We start from the raw sequence: 16,853 nt of genomic DNA, 5'->3' as shown, positions 1-16,853 counted from the left end.
GAAGAAATTTAAGATAAAACATGTCATTCCATTGGATCACCTGTGGATTGGTGATGAAGTGGACGTGTTCAGGTCAGACAACATTACTGCTTCCAAGTCCATTTACCTATAGTGGCCGATGGGACATGTTGCTGCCACCTTTCAGTATCAGCTGTAATTTGGTCCACTGATCACAAGAGAATAACTTCAGAAATTGTGGGTCAAATTAATGGAGTGTAATTCACTTACCAGTGAATGAGTTTGCTCATTCTAAAATTCTACAATTAGAAAACAATAATCAGGCTACGGCTATCGGTGACCATTGAAGAGTGTGTATCTATCTAATAACTTCTTTCACCAAAGGCTTCATTAACCCAAAATGTCAGAAAAATAGAATCAATTTTAGTCTGATTGTATACGGGATGCCAACTCAACCTTTCCCCTTCTATGAAGATCCTAGATTTTCTATTCTCTTCACCATATCCATTTCAACATGTAGGTAGGTTTTTTATGGTTTTTTGTTTTGTTTTCTCTTTTTTTTGTTTTTGTTTTGTTTTGTTATTTTGTTCTCCTTACATTTTTAATTGATCAGGTTACAGATTGCAACTTATGCTTGTCCTTTTCTTAAGATCTACAAATTCTGCTCTCATATTAGTCCAGAACCTATCACTGTCTCCCACCAGGAAAGGGAACATTGTCCTTCAAAAGGAGGGAGGGGAAGTCCAGGAAGTTCCCGCAGAATGCAAGAGTGGGTAACTCCTCACAAGGCAGAGGCCAGGAGGATGAGCTTGACAGTTCTACTCCAAGGAAAACCCAGATAAACAATGGCAAAGGAAGAACGCTGGGGTATTCTCAGTAGTGCCACTTCCTGTTTAGCATCCAGGGTTTGGAAACCTGCAGGATACACAGAACCAGTACAGCACTGAACAGAATCTTATGGCAGCATGAAGAAGCCAAGAAAGGTGCTGCACGGCAGTCCTCAGGCTTGCTTGACTCCCGCATAACAGGTTCTGTGTCAGGCGTGCCTCCAAGATCACACAGGTTGTGCAGAAGTTTGCTAAGCATCGAAAGGAGAGCCATTCGGGTCACAAGACTACAGAACAAGGTTCCCAAGAACAATATGACTAAAATACAAGGACATGTAGTGCTCAGGCAGGCTCTAAGAGGCGGAACCCAAGGCCTGCAAGCTGTCTTGGAGTGCCATCTTTGCCATCACTGCCACTGTCACCTCCAGCCAGGTTCTCCTGCTCACAGGCCTCTTTGGAACCAGGAAGTTTGCTACCCTGATTCTCCTTGAAACCCAAAACCACGTATCTGACTTTCTGCAACGCCAGCTGCCTTCTCAGCTCATCTGCCAACTGTGAGAGATCTCACTCCATAGCATATGCATCTTCGCCGTCTGCATAGTACTTGGGCTCCACCTCACTAACCTGGAAGTTCAGGGTGTTGGAATAGAGGTGCAAAGCTGCTCGGTTGCTCTTCCTGGCCTGCAGGGAGACATACTGAGCGCTGGCCTGAGAGGCCTGGTCCATTAGCTACTGGGCCAGGCCAAGGCACCGGTGGGAGTGCTTCACAGCCAGTGAGGTGATGTCTCCATGAGGGACATCATCAGGTCCTCTTCCATTTTGGCCAGAACATAACCCACAATCTTCCCAACCTCATCCTCAGCAATGTAGGGAGCTGGACCCACGAGAGGCCATGATAGCAGTGCTTCATCTGGGAGTTCTCGGGCAGGCAGAGCAGGTTGCAGTGTTGCATGTCCATCATGTCATATGGTCGAGCCCAGTGGATGTTCATATTGGTGGCAGGAAGGCCTATCAGACTCCGGAGAGTCAGAGAGGATGCCACAGAGCACAACCTACACCAGCGCCATTTGCTTTAAGACAGCTGGATTATCCAAACACAACTCACACAAGATGAGGAAGGTCTCTCACTATCTTCCATTTCGTTTCGGCGATGCCATACAGAACTTGTCCATCTTCATGCACATGGGGCCACAGTCATGTCCGAAGCGAATGACGACCACACAGTCCTCCTCAGAAAGGATGGCCTGGTCTACCTGCCAGCCATTATGTAGACGGGGAAGCATGGAGGACATCTTGAACGCGCATGGGCCGTTGAACGCAACGAGCTTCCTCTAACCTCGTGTGAGCCCACAGGGCCGGACCAACGGGGTCCTCCACCCAGCACCAGCACCCTTCATGTTTTGATCTGCGATGTTCATCAAGACTGCACAAGATCCATGGGGCAGGACAGAGGTGCATTGTCTTCTGAGAAGAATGTGGACAGGACAAGATCCTACTTATCCTAGACATTCTTCTCCCCAAATGATCTGATTTTATTTGTATTCTAAAAGTACACAGATTTAACTCTTTCCAATAATATTGTGTAGTATAATTTTATTTGACAAATATTTTCTACACTCCCACATTTTCTTAAAAATTAGTGTTTAATTGAATGATGATGCTCATGAAATATTCAAGTATTTGAATGTCTCTGTAGCAGAATATCACTGGTGTTTATAGTCGATTAAAGAAGACTAGTGTCTTTAGATCATCAGAGTCAGGTATAATTTTCAGAGTTCAAGAAAATTTCAAATTTGCATTCAAATCTTTCATGAAAAGATGTGCTCATGGCATATTGAAATTATATTGAGTGTAGTTGTAGGGATTGTGTAGCATATGCCTTCTGCTCTAAACAAGCATACAACAACAATCAAATTTTTCCCCATGAAAAATTCATGCCTACCCCAAATTTGAGCTCTTTTCATTCTTCTATCCAAACTCTTAGTGTCATCTCACAGTTGACTCAAATAACATAAACATAAGGTTTATGACCATGCTAGGCTCTGTGACTGTGCTCTTTATGGGGAAAAGAATTTGTCATGGACTCTGACAAAAGAGAAGATGACCTTTTGTTCTCTGAATATTTTCTACTCCTCTGGTAAAATCTCTAAAGATTGTTATTTAATGCTTAGTGTTTCTCTCTTATCAAATATGATATGTATTATATTTAGGGATGGTAAAGTGTCTCATAACAGCATAAGTATACAAAAAATTAGGTCGTTTGGAAGTGGAGACATGTTGACACTACCAAATATACTTATACCGTAATTGATGGCCACGGATGTAAGATTTTTTTATGTATAATAACCTTAAAAATCTTACCATTTATCATGACTCTAATATTTTCAATTTTACAGTTTCATGGAAAAGACCACTTGGTTGCATTTCTTTCTACAAAGCCTTCAGGCCAGGGCGATATTCATACTAATGAGGTGCTTCATGCTCCACCAATCCCTGGAGGACAAGTATACAACCGTAGCCTGTTATGTATAAAAGGCGAGCGCCTTTGCTGCTCGGGATCCCCGTATCAACAATGAGGTGGTCCTGCAATAAAGGCTGTTGAGAAGAATCCGACGGTGTTGCATCTTCCTTGCTGGCCAAGGTGGGCGCGACAGAAAACAACATGAAACAAGACTGATTCATGTACTATAGATGCAAAAGGAGTAAATACTTTTCGTTATGTCACTGAAATTTGAACCAAATAGTCCCAACAGCATATATTTCCAAGGGAAGTATTATTACTACAATTAAACTGTCTATTCCTGAGGCCTTATTGCTTATATATAGACTTCTGTGTTGTTTCCACTATTCCTTATTCATTTAAAAATATGTGTACTAAACAATTATTATTATATAACATTAACATAAATCATTACATTTCTCTCCATACCTAAGTGTTCAGTGATATATTAGCTGGAAAGAATAGGAATTCAAGGCCCATACCTAAACACAGTAAAAGTCATATACAGCAAACCAGTTGCTAACATTAAATTAAATGGAGAGAAACTTGAAGCAATCCCACTAAAATCAGGGACTAAACAAGGCTGCCCACTCTCTCCCTACTTATTCAATATAGTTCTTGAAGTTCTAGCCAGAGGAATCAGACAACAAAAGGAGATCAAGGGGATACAGATTGGTAAAGAAGAAGTCAAAATATCACTTTTTGCAGATGCTATGATAGTATATTTAAGTGATCCCAAAAGTTCCACCAGAGAACTACTAAAGCTGATAAACAACTTCAGCAAAGTGGCTGGGTATAAAATTAACTCAAATAAATCAGTAGCCTTCATCTACACAAAAGAGAAACAAGCTGAGAAAGAGATTAGGGAAACGACACCCTTCATAATAGACCCAAACAATATAAAGTACCTCGGTGTGACTTTAACCAAGCAAGTAAAAGATCTGTACAATAAGAACTTCAAGCCTCTGAAGAAAGAAATTGAAGAAGACCTCAGAAGATGGAAAGATCGCCCATGCTCATGGATAGGCAGGATTAATATAGTAAAAATGGCCATTTTACCAAAAGCGATCTACAGATTCAATGCAATCCCCATCAAAATACCAATCCAATTCTTCAAAGAGTTAGACAGAACAATTTGCAAATTCATCTGGAATAACAAAAAACCCAGGATAGCTAAAACTATCCTCAACAATAAAAGGACTTCAGGGGGAATCACTATCCCTGAACTCAAGCAATATTACAGAGCAATAGTGATAAAAACTGTATGGTATTGGTACAGAGACAGACAGATAGACCAATGGAACAGAATTGAAGACCGAGAAATGAACCCACACACCTATGGGCACTTGATTTTTGACAAAGGAGCCAAAACCATCCAATGGAAAAAACATAGCATTTTCAGCAAATGGTGCTGGTTCAACTGGAGGTCAACATGTAGAAGAATGCAGATCGATCCATGCTTATCACCCTGTACAAAGCTTAAGTCGAAGTGGATCAAGGACCTCCACGTCAAACCAGATACACTCAAACTAATAGAAGAAAAACTAGGGAAGCATCTCGAACACATGGGCACTGGAGAAAATTTCCTGAACAAAACACCAATGGCTTATGCTCTAAGATCAAGAATCGACAAATGGGATCTCATAAAACTGCAAAGCTTCTGTAAGGTAAAGGACACTGTGGTTGGGACAAAATGGCAACCAACAGATTGGGAAAAGATCTTTACCAATCCTACAACAGATAGAGGCCTTATATCCAAAATATACAAAGAACTCAAGAAGTTAGACTGCTGGGAGACATAACACTATTAAAAATGGGGTTCAGAGCTAAACAAAGAATTCACAGCTGAGGAATGCCGAATGGCTGAGAAACACCTAAAGACGTGTTCAACATCTTCAGTCATAAAGGATGCAAATCAAAACAACCCTGAGATTTCACCTCACACCAGTGAGAATGGCTAAGATCAAAAACTCAGGTGACAGCAGATGCTGGCGAGGATGCAGAGAAAGAGGAACACTCCTCCATTGTTGGTGGGATTGCAGACTGGTACAACCATTCTGGAAATCAGTCTGGAGGTTCCTCAGAAAATTGGACATTGAACTACCTAAGGATTCAGCTATACCTCTCTTGGGCATATACCCACAAGATGCCCCAACATATAAAAAAGACACGTGCTCCACTATGTTCATAGCAGCCTTATTTACAATAGCCAGAAGAAGGAAAGAACCCAGATGTCCTTCAACAGAGGAATGGATACAGAAAATGTGGTACATCTACACAATGGAATATTACTCAGCTATCAAAAACAATGACTTTATGAAATTCATAGGCAAATGGATGGAACTAGAAAATATCATCCTAAGTGAGGTAACCCAATCACAGAAAAACACACATGGTATGCACTCATTGATAAGTGGATATTAGCCCAAATGCTTGAATAACCCTAGATGCACAGAACACATGAAACTCAAGAAGGATGACCAAAATGTGGATGCTTCACTCCTTCTTTAAAAGGGGAACAAGAAAACCCTTGGCAGGGAATATGGAGGCAAAGTTTAGAACAGAGACAGAAGGAACACCCATTCAGAGCCTGCCCCACATGTGCCCCATATATATATATATATATATATATATATATATATATATATATATATAGCCACCAAACTAGATAAGATGGATGAAGCAAAGAAGTGCAGGCCGACAGGAACCAGATGTAGATCTCTCCTGAGAGACACAGCCAGAATACAGCACATACATAGGCGAATGCCAGCAGCTAACCACTGAAACTGAGAATGGGACCCCCATTGAAGGAATCAGAGAAAGGACTGGAAGAGCTTGAAGGGGTTCGAGACCCCATATGAACAACAATGTCAACCAACCAGAGCTTCCAGGGACTAAGCCAATACCCAAAGATTATACATGGACTGAGCCTGGGCTCCAACCTCATAGGTAGCAATGAATATCCTAGTAAGAGCACCAGTGGAAGGGGAAGCCCTTGGACCTGCCAAGACTGAACCCCAGTGAACGTAATTGTTGGGGGTAGGGTGGTAATGGGGGAGGATGGGTAGGGGAAGTCCATGTAGATGTGGAGGGGTAGGGGTTAGGGGAATGTTGGTCCAGAGACCAAGAAGGGGAATAATAATCGAAATGTAAATAAGAAATACTCAAGTTAATAAAGATCAAAAAAAAAAAAAAGATTTAATGCCAGTCATGTAATAGACTTGCTAGTAAGAGAGAGCGAGCAGGATAAGAGCAAAAACTTCTTTCTTCCATGTCCATATATAGTCTTCTGATAGAAGGAATTGCCTACATTGTAGCTGGATTAAATACCTGGATTCAAGGTGTGTTTTTGTATTTTACAAATTCAGACAAAAAGTAGATCTTCTAACTTTGAATGAAAGTGGAAGTCCTTCAAAAGTATGCCCATTATTTTATGGTTTTAGATAATTCCAGTTGTAGTCCAGTAGGCAACCAAAAATAGCCATCACGAGTCTACATCTTGTCAACTTGAAACAACATCATATTTCCTTATATTGTAAATAATTTGTAAATGAAAATAATAACCATATTATAATGGTGCCTTGAGAAAATAGAATGATCCTACATACAGTTAGAAATACACTATATATTTAGCCAAGTCATAGGTATACTGAATGAGATATAATTATCAATTCTACAATCTCAAGCGCATAATACATTTAGAATAGGTGGAAATGGTTTTTACGAAACATTCTTTTACTATCTCAAATTTGAAATAAATATGAAAACCATTGATATTGTCTTAATTACTATTATATTGCATGATAACGAAATGGATGAAAGAAAACACAAAATCTATAGAAACACTTTGTTAACAAAATACGAAGAATTATTGATTTCAATTATTAATCTTTTTTCAACAACTGGTTATGGTTGTAAAGACATCCATGTGTAAATACAAACTTAGGTTGTATTTATAAATACCTTCTTCACTACCCTGTCTTATTTTCTTCACCCATAAGAAGCACCTCATTAGATACCAATCTCCATGCCTGATGGGTTTGCACCCTTTGTCATTCTGCATGGGTTTGGCTATTTTCCCTTGAGTATGACCGCAAAGATTTCTTCATCTTTTCCCAGCTGAAGCTGTCTCTGGTGTCCACTCCCTGTTCTGAAAATTTTTGTGGGAGAGCACCCAACTCTCTTCTAGAAACTCAGAGTCAAAATGACTTAGCTGACTGCATATTCTTGACACTTGTTAAACTGCTTTCTTGTTTCTCCCTGCATCAGCCAACCAGGATGTGTTTTTTTTTTCTTGCATACTTTGTTTTTAAAAAGAAATCTGATGATTTGCATTTAGAGTTAGTCTATTGAAAATGTTTCCTTCCAAGCCTTGATGATTCTGAGTAGTCTTTCCATTTTACCCTATAATATCATGAAGCCACAGCTTTACCTTTTTCAAATCCTAACAAGTTTGAGCAACTTCTACATTTCATCATGGACTATGACCCTGATGTGTGTAGATTTCTTTCAAGCCTGTAACCTGAGGCATTCTACAGGGAACCAAGACAAAGAAACTCAACACCACATTTGAGGCCCCTGTGATACCCTTGTCTAAATTTCCTATACAAATTGTCATCTATTTTGTCACTTCTAGAAGTAATACTGGACATAGCACCTTCTCTTTGAACTCATAATGGTCATTTTTTGATACTGGTAACAGAAATCAAGGTTCTAGTGAGATGTCACCAAATGACCCTTTACTCAACTGTTTGGTTGTATTGTAGCCACCATTAATTTGTCTCCTTATATTAATTTATTTGTTTATGTGTTGTTTATCTCTGTCCCTTCTGATCATTCTGTTGCATGTCATTGTGATTTGAGAATTAGGTATTTAAACTAATAAGCAGCTCACTTCTTTGGGATATTGTCTTTACTAATTCTCGAAGACTGATAAAGACAAGGAGATGTGTGTGGATTCTACAAGTTAGAATGGTCTTCTTTTGATGTTAAATGGCTGAGTGCAGGGACATAAAACCACTGGAAATCTGGAGAAGTACGGCTGGGTGTCATAAGAACTCCTGGCCATTCTAATTAGTTTCCTTACATAGATGTGTGCTTAGGTTTATATTGACAGGTTCCTCTCTGGCTTGGACCTGTTTCCTTACAAGTATATCTGTGACAACTTTAGAAATAACCTTCCTCCAAAAAATAACAGGGACCAAACCACCATCACAAGAGTACACATGGATGGACCTATCACTTTTGCCACATATGTAGCAGAGGATGGATTTGTCAGGAATCACTGGAAGGAGAGGTCCTTTGTCCTGACAAGGCTCAATGATCCAGGGTAGGGGATGTCAGGGAGTGGAGTGGCTGGGTAGGAGTTTAAAGGAGAACCCTCAATGAAGCAGGGGAAGGGGAGTGCGATAGTTGGTTCCTGGAGGTGAAACAGGGAAAGGGAATAACAATTAAAATGTAAATAAAAATAAATAAATTTTATCAGTCTTCCAGTAACCAAGCCTGAAGGGGAAAAAGCAGTAAAATTCTACACATTTATTAAGATGAGGAAGCATTACACCTATCCTCTTTCTCTTTAGGATTGGTGCCCTCATCCTGGGCATCAGCCATGCTCCAAGTGACCTTTCCTCCTCGTTTATTGTCTCCTTGAAAAACTACAGTTGATCCAATTATGCTCCTTGTTGCCTGAACACCCCCAATATGCCTTAAATCTGTCCAGTTCCTGCCATTATTTGCCTCCAGTTATCCTCTGATTTTACTCTTTTTGGGATCAAAAGATCTGAGTGAGGAGCCCCTATACCGAGTTATTATATGTGTTTCCTTCTGGACCAGTGTCCAAATACTACAGAAACCCTCTTTCTCTGAGAAAACCCAGACACTCATCTCTATCTTAGAAAATGTTTTTTATGTTCATCAGCACAACGACAATTATTGCCAACAGTTACTGGCCACCCTGTTCATATCAGAAGAGAGGGACTGAAAAATGTTGGAAAGGAAAAACGTGGTTCAGGGTCCATATATGGATCTCTGACTGATAACACAATTGTATTGAGAGTCTGTTTCCATTCAACTTACCCTCCTTACGAGTCTGACCTTGATCAAGGTACTGGGTGCTGGACATCTATTTCCAGACTTTCTGGCTGGGCTCCAAGCAGCACCTCGGAGACCAGAAAACATGTCAAAAGTAAGTGAGTTCACACAGGGTACCTCAGAACAACCTTCTACTTTTATAAAGTAGTTCCTATGCACATATCATATCCCTATACCAATAGTCCCATATGCCCTGGAGACAAGGCAGATGTTCAAGAGTGCTTTTGTCACTCAGTTGGCACCAGATATTTGATGTAAAAAGATTAAAGGGATGTGCGGGTATGGATGAGTCTCAGTGGTTAGTGGTAGCTTAAAATGAGTGTGAAAATAGAGATTTGATTGAGAGCCAGGAGGACAAGAGACCATTAGTGGCAATCCTAACAGTAAATCTGAATGATAAACAAGTTTGGTGAAACAAACAAGAAAAGGGCCAGGAAACTACCAACCAACCATTGGAGAAAGACAAACATGCTACCTGGAAAAATAAGTCCTGTAATTGGAAGTAAAAGTAAAGTGAGTACTACACTAAAGTGAGTGTTGGGGTGCAGGCTACAATACTCCAGGAGCCTATGGTAAAACTTAAAATTGTGGAAAAGCAATTGAGTTCTTACTTGTCACTGGATCGACACATTCAGTCCTCAATAATCCACTATGATAATTACCTGATCAAAAGAGCATTCAAAGTAGCAAAAGGAAAACTCCCTTAATGCCTCTGAAGCAGCAAACATTCCATTGACATAGGCAAGGGGATAATAACTCACCAACAGATGAATTGATCACGCCAGATTGCCCCACTTCTTCCTGTTTAATTCTGGCATGAGACCTTCTCATAAACTGAAAGCAACCATCATCTTTCCTAAGAATGAGACACAGTTAGACTTCCAGACACTAAGAAAGAAAACACTGTTTCTGTTTACCAAAAGAATATCTTCTTTCTGAAAGTCCTGCTCCCTATTCAAAAGATAGTTGGATTATCATTCAGATTTGTAGTGAAGAATCCTATGTGTATTGGCAGACACTATCCTCCCAGACGTGGCCCTAAAACATAGTCCCATAATTTTTCAACTGACCAGTTCATTTGTGTATATGTAGATTAAATAATTCACAGTCTGGAAACAATGGGAGAGTTACAGTCTATATTACCCAGACATAAAAGTTGAGAATCCTGATATCCTGCCAGTCTCACTGGAGTATGTTGTCATTACTTGAGAAGAAACTGGGACCATTGATTATATAACTATCTAAGATCTGAGGGACTTGCACTAGAGGGTAGAGACTACCCACCCCATAGTTCCAATCTCATATACACTCAGAAGTCTGAATCCTCCAGAGAAAAATATATAGACTGTCTGGTACTTGAAAGATGCATTCTTCAGGTTCTCTTTGGCAGAGGAGATAAATTTAAATTTTGAATGACAGTTACAGAGGAAGGTAAAGTGGACAAATAACTTAGACCCTATTTACCCAAGGTTTTCAAAATCCTCCAGTCCTCTCTGTTGCTGGCCTCAGAAGTTTCCCAGGTCGACACTCTTACAACAGATAGATAACCTCCTCCTCTCTCCTGAAACTCAGTATAATTGAACAAGGACCACTGAGGCACTGCTCCAAGAGTTATAATCACTGAGCTAGCAAGGGTGAGCTAGGAAAGTTCACCTTTTTATATTAAGAGGACACCCATCTTGGCAAAAATCTGGGGGAGGCAAAAGAAACCTGTATCAGAGAATGGTTGCTGTTGTCCCACTGGTCCCAACTGGAAAGGTTGATAGACAGGTTTGAGAGATTCTTGGTATGAGTGGGTATTGCTCTGCCTGGATATCATGGTTTTGGAGAAATAACAAAGCCTCAATACCCCAAAACACATGAGGATACTAGGACCGAATCTGAGTTGAGACGGAAGTTATGGAATTTGATACTTGATAGTTCATTTTGGTTACAGCCCAACATTTCAATGTTCCTCAGAATGTTTTCATCTCTTTATCCATGAAACAGATGAAAAGACACTGCATGAGGTATTTACAAAAACACTTTAGGATCATGAAAATACCTTGTAGTGCAACTGTCCAAACAACTGGACCCTGTAGCCTCAGGATGGATCACTTGTCTAAAAGCTACGTTAGCTGCCCCTATTCTGTGAAAGAAGCAAAGAAGTTAATTCTGGGTCAGCATTTTATACTCCTAACATCCCAGAGAGTTGAAGCTTTTCTACAAGGAACACAAGAACCTGGCTTCTATTTTTTTTTATTATCTTTCTTAACTTGAGTATTTCTTATTTACATTTCAATTGTTATTCCCCTTCCCAGTTTCTGGGCCAACATCCCCCTAATGCCTTCCCCTTCCCTTCTCTATGAGTGTTCTCCTCCCCATCCTCCCCCACATTACCACCTTCCCCCCAACAATCACGTTCACTGGGGATTCACTCTTGGCAGGACCAAGAACTTCCCCTTCCACTGGTGCTCTTACTAGGATATTCATTGCTACCTATGAGGTTGATACCAGGGCCAGTCCATGTATAGTCTTTGGGTAGTGGCTTAGTCCCTGGAAGCTCTGGTTGCTTGGCATTGTTGTTCATATGGTGTCAAAAGCCACTTCAAGCTCTTCCAGTCCTTTCTCTGATTCTTTCGACGGGGGTCCCATTCTCAGTTCAGTGGTTTGCTGCTGGCATTCGCCTATGTATTTGCTGTATTCTGGCTGTGTCTCTCAGGAGAGATCTACATCCGGCTCCTGTCGGCCTGCACTTCTTTGCTTCATCCATCTTATCTAATTTGGTGGCTGTATATGTATGGACCACATGTGGGGCAGGCTCTGAATGGGTGTTCCTTCTGCCTCTGTTCTAAACTTTGCCTCCCTATTCCCTGCCAAGGGTATTCTTGTTCGCCTTTTAAAGGAGTGAAGCATTCACATTTTGGTCATCCTTCTTGAGTTTCATGTGTTCTGTGCATCTAGGATAATTCAAGCATTTGGGCTAATAGCCACTTATCAATGAGTGCATACCATGTGTGTTTTTCTGTGATTGGGTTACCTCACTCAGGATGATATTTTCCAGTTCCATCCATTTGCCTATGAATTTCATAAAGTCATTGTTTTGATAGCTGAGTAATAGTCCATTGCGCAGATGTACCACATTTTCTGTATCCATTCCTCTGTTGAAGGGCATCTGGGTTCTTTCCAGTTCTGACTATTATAAATAAGGCTGCTATGAACATAGTGGAGCACGTGTCTTTTTTATATGTTGGGGCATCTTTTGGGTATATGCCCAAGAGAGGTATAGTGTCCTTTGCCTTACAGAAGCTTTGTAGTATCATCAGATCCCATATGAACATAGAGAAAGTCTTGGCTCTCCAAGAGGATATTTGGGTTCCCGTATGATTTGTTATGCTTCACTGATATGGACATCAAAGAGATGTCCACATTGAGACTAAAGGTAACTAGATCACTGACCTCGATGCACAGCAAGTGTTCCTAAGACCAGTGATGCTACTGACCTTCTGGTGACAATCCCAACCCACTGCTACCTGAGACTTCATGGTATAAATAAGATGTGAGTATTCAAAAGTATCAAACGGATACCTTGAAGCCACAGGTTATTACTAAACAACAGAAGGAAAGATCATTCTTCTAGAAACAATTGGCAGTTTTCTGGTAACTCAGCTTTACCAGGCTACTTGACTTGGTTCCACAGAACTCTATGAATTGCCAGCACCAATGTGTGTTATACCGACCTACATTGGACAGCATGGCAGGAGATGTCTAAGCCAGATGTTAAGTTTAAACTTATATAAATACAAGACAGAGTTCGTTTGACAGGAGAATTCCATATGAGTGGCCAACACTATGATGAATTATGGGAACCTGACTTAACTGACATATAGACTGCTGGGATAGGATAAAAGTACGTGCTTATTTTTATTGATACCATTTCTGCGTGAGTAGAAGCTTCTCCAACAGAGAGAAACTGCTGAAAGAGAAACTAAAAAGCTCTGCTAGGAACTTTTCTCCTAAGTTTCCCTTTCACTAAGAATGCTGTCGTGAAATAGCCCAGATTTATAGCCAGAACCTCTGAATTAGTAGTCAAGTTTTATAAATATTGTGCAATCTTTGTTGTGCAAACATAACTCAGAATTCTGGGCAGGTGGAAACGATGAACAAGACATTAAAGGAAACACTATGAAAACTCTCAGTAGACTCCAGGGAAGTATGGAAAGCATTTTTTGTTAGGTTTTTTTTTCTAATAGGGCCTGCTACATTCCATGAGGGAGGGATTCATCCATATAATATTATGTTTAGAATACACCCCAGATTGCTTCTAATGTTCAGAGATTAGCAGTTGGAAAAACTCTTCAACCATTTCATTCTTCAAATTCAGGCCTTCCAGTTTTCCATGAAATCTACACTTTGTCCTTCAGGGAAAGGCAGTGAACATCTAAATCCACCAACAATATCCCATTGTTTGGGCCAAGTGGTAGTCCAACTGCATGAGCCAAATGGGCATTCAAAATACAATGAAGTCAATTTGCAATGAACCTATGTGATGATTTTTTGGACTCCTACAGCTATGAGGGTAGGTGGAATCATAACTTGGATTGTGCAAAACTAGGTCAAGAATGTAGAATACACAAATGACAATGCCAAATAGACTCCCTCCTGTTCTTATGAACTTGTCGAAGTTGAGGTTTCCCTGGACCTCAAGCCAGTCCTCTCCCTGCACATCCTCCTGAATCTTATGTTTTGCCTGAAGAAAGAATCACGGTAAAACATCCAAAACCCTCAAGCCTGGTCCTGGGAATATAGGAAGGTTGATCTTAGAGAACTGATATCTAATGGGAATACAGAACAGCATTCTATAGTCCATGTTGTCCTTTGCTTTATTGATGTCTGGTAAGTTTTGGATAAAATAAGGAATTGGGAGTTCATCATTTGAAGTAGGTACACAATATTTACACTGTTATATTCATTCTATAGCTGGAACTCCTTTGTTGCTAAAATCATTGAAAAAATGGAATTGGATAATGGAATTTTTGAGTACACATTCAGGAATATATATAAAGTCCACTATCTAGGAATGTACAATAAGAAAATGTAATAAAATATTCAGTCAATTAAAGTTCCGTAAGGAAAATACTGGCCTTTGAGAAACAGAGATATCTGAGGAAATTGAACTGTAGGCCACAGGAATGGACCTGGAAATAAAATTATTATCAAGAAGAATCTCCTCCAGTCCATGTTCCTAGATCTTTTCTGTCCATGCCAAGCCCCCGACTAACTTTCTCCATTCCGAGCTTGTAACCACTAATGAAGCAAATAGAAGTCCCTAGCTTTAGAGAGATGCAGTACGTAAAGGTTTCCACTGGGTCACAGGAGACACTCCTCGAAAGGGCACGCTTGAATCTGGCCAATGTAAGGAAAGCTGTTCGGCAGGTAGGCCATGGCCGTTCTCAGTGACATCATCATTAGCCTCTCCCTGAAAAATCCCTTGTATCCTGGAGAGCCCTAGCTTCTTCTGTGATGTCACAAGTGTTGTTGTGACTGCAACTGCCTCTCAGATATACCTTCAGTACCTCTAGGGGTTACTAATTGGCCCCTAATTCAGAATAAAGAGCTATTTGGGAGGGACAACAAAGAGGATGAAGAGATCAGAGATGGGGAGAAGGAAGCTGGCCTCTGTCTTGGTATAAAAAAGGAAGAAATACGTTGTCAATGGGAAAGCTCTGAGTCCTGGGTAGGTTTTGAGTGGGTTCATTGAAGAGATAGCCTTGATCTGAGTCTTCCACATATGCGAATCAGGAGCTGGGAGCCTCTCAGAAGCATCTGGACTTCCCTACTTGTTATGGTTCCTGTAAGTCAGAGAATTTATATCATTCATTTCTTTATACCCGAAGTCAGGTGTTGGGAAGGGCACAGTTGTTTTCCTGGGAGCTCATGGCTTTTATTCTTTTTGCGCAGAAGAAAAAGGTCCTAAGGAAGTAGGGAACGACAAGTATTGTGTCCTCAGCTCAGAGTAAACTCCTCCATGCTTTGGATTCCTATAATGCATTTTGTGTCTGACACTAATATCTGGGAGAGAGAAGTGCTTCTAGTTGAGACTTCATCATCTCAGTCTTTCCACTAGTATTACTCTGACTCCCATTTACTGACAGTGACCCTTTAAATTTCTGAGTCAGTAGCTGAGATTAGCTGGCAGGATTTTTTCTTTTATTTCTTTCATTTTTTTAGCAAATTTTATTGCTTTTTTTAATTGACATTTCTATATTTACATTTTAAATGTTATTTCCTTTTCCAGTTTCCAGTCCATAAGAGCCCTAACTGGTCTCCCTACCCTTCTTGTATAAGCCCCCTTACTGCACCTTGACATTCCCTTGAACTGGGAGTCAAAAAAGGTTGGACCAATGGCTTCTCATTCCATTGGTGCACAACAAGACCATCCTCTGCTACATATGCAGTATGAGCCATAGGTCTGTTCACGTACAGTCTTTGAATATTTGGTTAGTACCAGAAAGATCTAGATCGTTGGCATTGTTTTTCTTATGGGTTTGAAAGCCCCGTCAGCACTTGTAATCCTTTCTGAAAATCTACGAAAAAGAGACCCGTTTTCAGTTCACTAGTTTGCCACTAGATTTCACTTCTGTATTTGACATGCTCTAGGTGTGTCACTCAGGAAAGATCTATATCCAGACCTGGCAGCATGTACTACTTAGCTTCATCACTCTTATCTAATTTTGGTGGTATGTGTATATATATATATATATATGTGTGTATATATATATATATATATATATATATATATATATATCAAATTTTGGTGGCCCCTAAAGCTATGAGGTTAGGAGGAATTTTAACATGGATTCTGCACAACTACCTAGGAATGTAGAATCCACAAATGACAATGCCAAATAGACTCCCTCCTCTTCTTATGAACCTATTGAAGTTGAGGATTCACTGGACGTCAAGCCACTCCTCTCCGTGCCCCTTCTCCTGAATTTTATGTTCGGCCTGCAGAAAGAATCATGGTAAAATATCCACAACCCTCATGTCTGGCCCTGGTAAAACAGGAAGATAGATATTAGAGAATTGATATCTAATGAGACTACAGAAGCACATTCTATACTCCATGTTGTCATTTTCTATCTGATGCCTGGTAAGTTTTGGATAAAATAAGGATTTGGGTGTTTATCATTTGAAGTAGGTACACAATATTTACACTGTTATATTCACTCTACAGCTGGGCCCCCTTTTTTGCGAATATCATTGCAAAAACCTTGAATTGTTAAACGGAATTTTTGAGTACACATTCAGGAATATATATAAAGTCTCCTATCAAATAATGTACAATAAGAAAATGTAATACAATATTCACCTAATTAAAGGTCTGTAGGGGAAATACTGCCCTTTGGGAAAAGGAGAAAACCTAGGAAATTGAACTGTATGTCACAGGAATGGACTTGGGAATAAAATTATGATCCAGGAGAATGTCCTCCACTCCA

The 16,853-nt window shown here is 40.2% G+C and overlaps 2 pseudogenes; both read right to left on the bottom strand.

Annotated features, from left to right (window-relative positions):
• Positions 1 to 1,127: 1,127 nt before the first annotated feature.
• On the bottom strand, positions 1,128 to 1,785 carry LOC148001901 (N-alpha-acetyltransferase 11-like; annotated as a pseudogene).
• A 101-nt stretch (positions 1,786 to 1,886) lies between these two features.
• Positions 1,887 to 2,077, bottom strand: LOC148001900 (thioredoxin-like protein 4A pseudogene; annotated as a pseudogene).
• Positions 2,078 to 16,853: the final 14,776 nt, after the last annotated feature.

This window comes from Rattus norvegicus, chromosome 12 (assembly GCF_021556685.1).
Source record: "Rattus norvegicus strain SHRSP/BbbUtx chromosome 12, alternate assembly SHRSP_T2T, whole genome shotgun sequence".
Classification (NCBI taxonomy): domain Eukaryota; kingdom Metazoa; phylum Chordata; class Mammalia; order Rodentia; family Muridae; genus Rattus; species Rattus norvegicus.
Note: the sequence above shows the minus strand (reverse complement) of the source record. Positions and strands in the feature narration are given on the sequence as shown.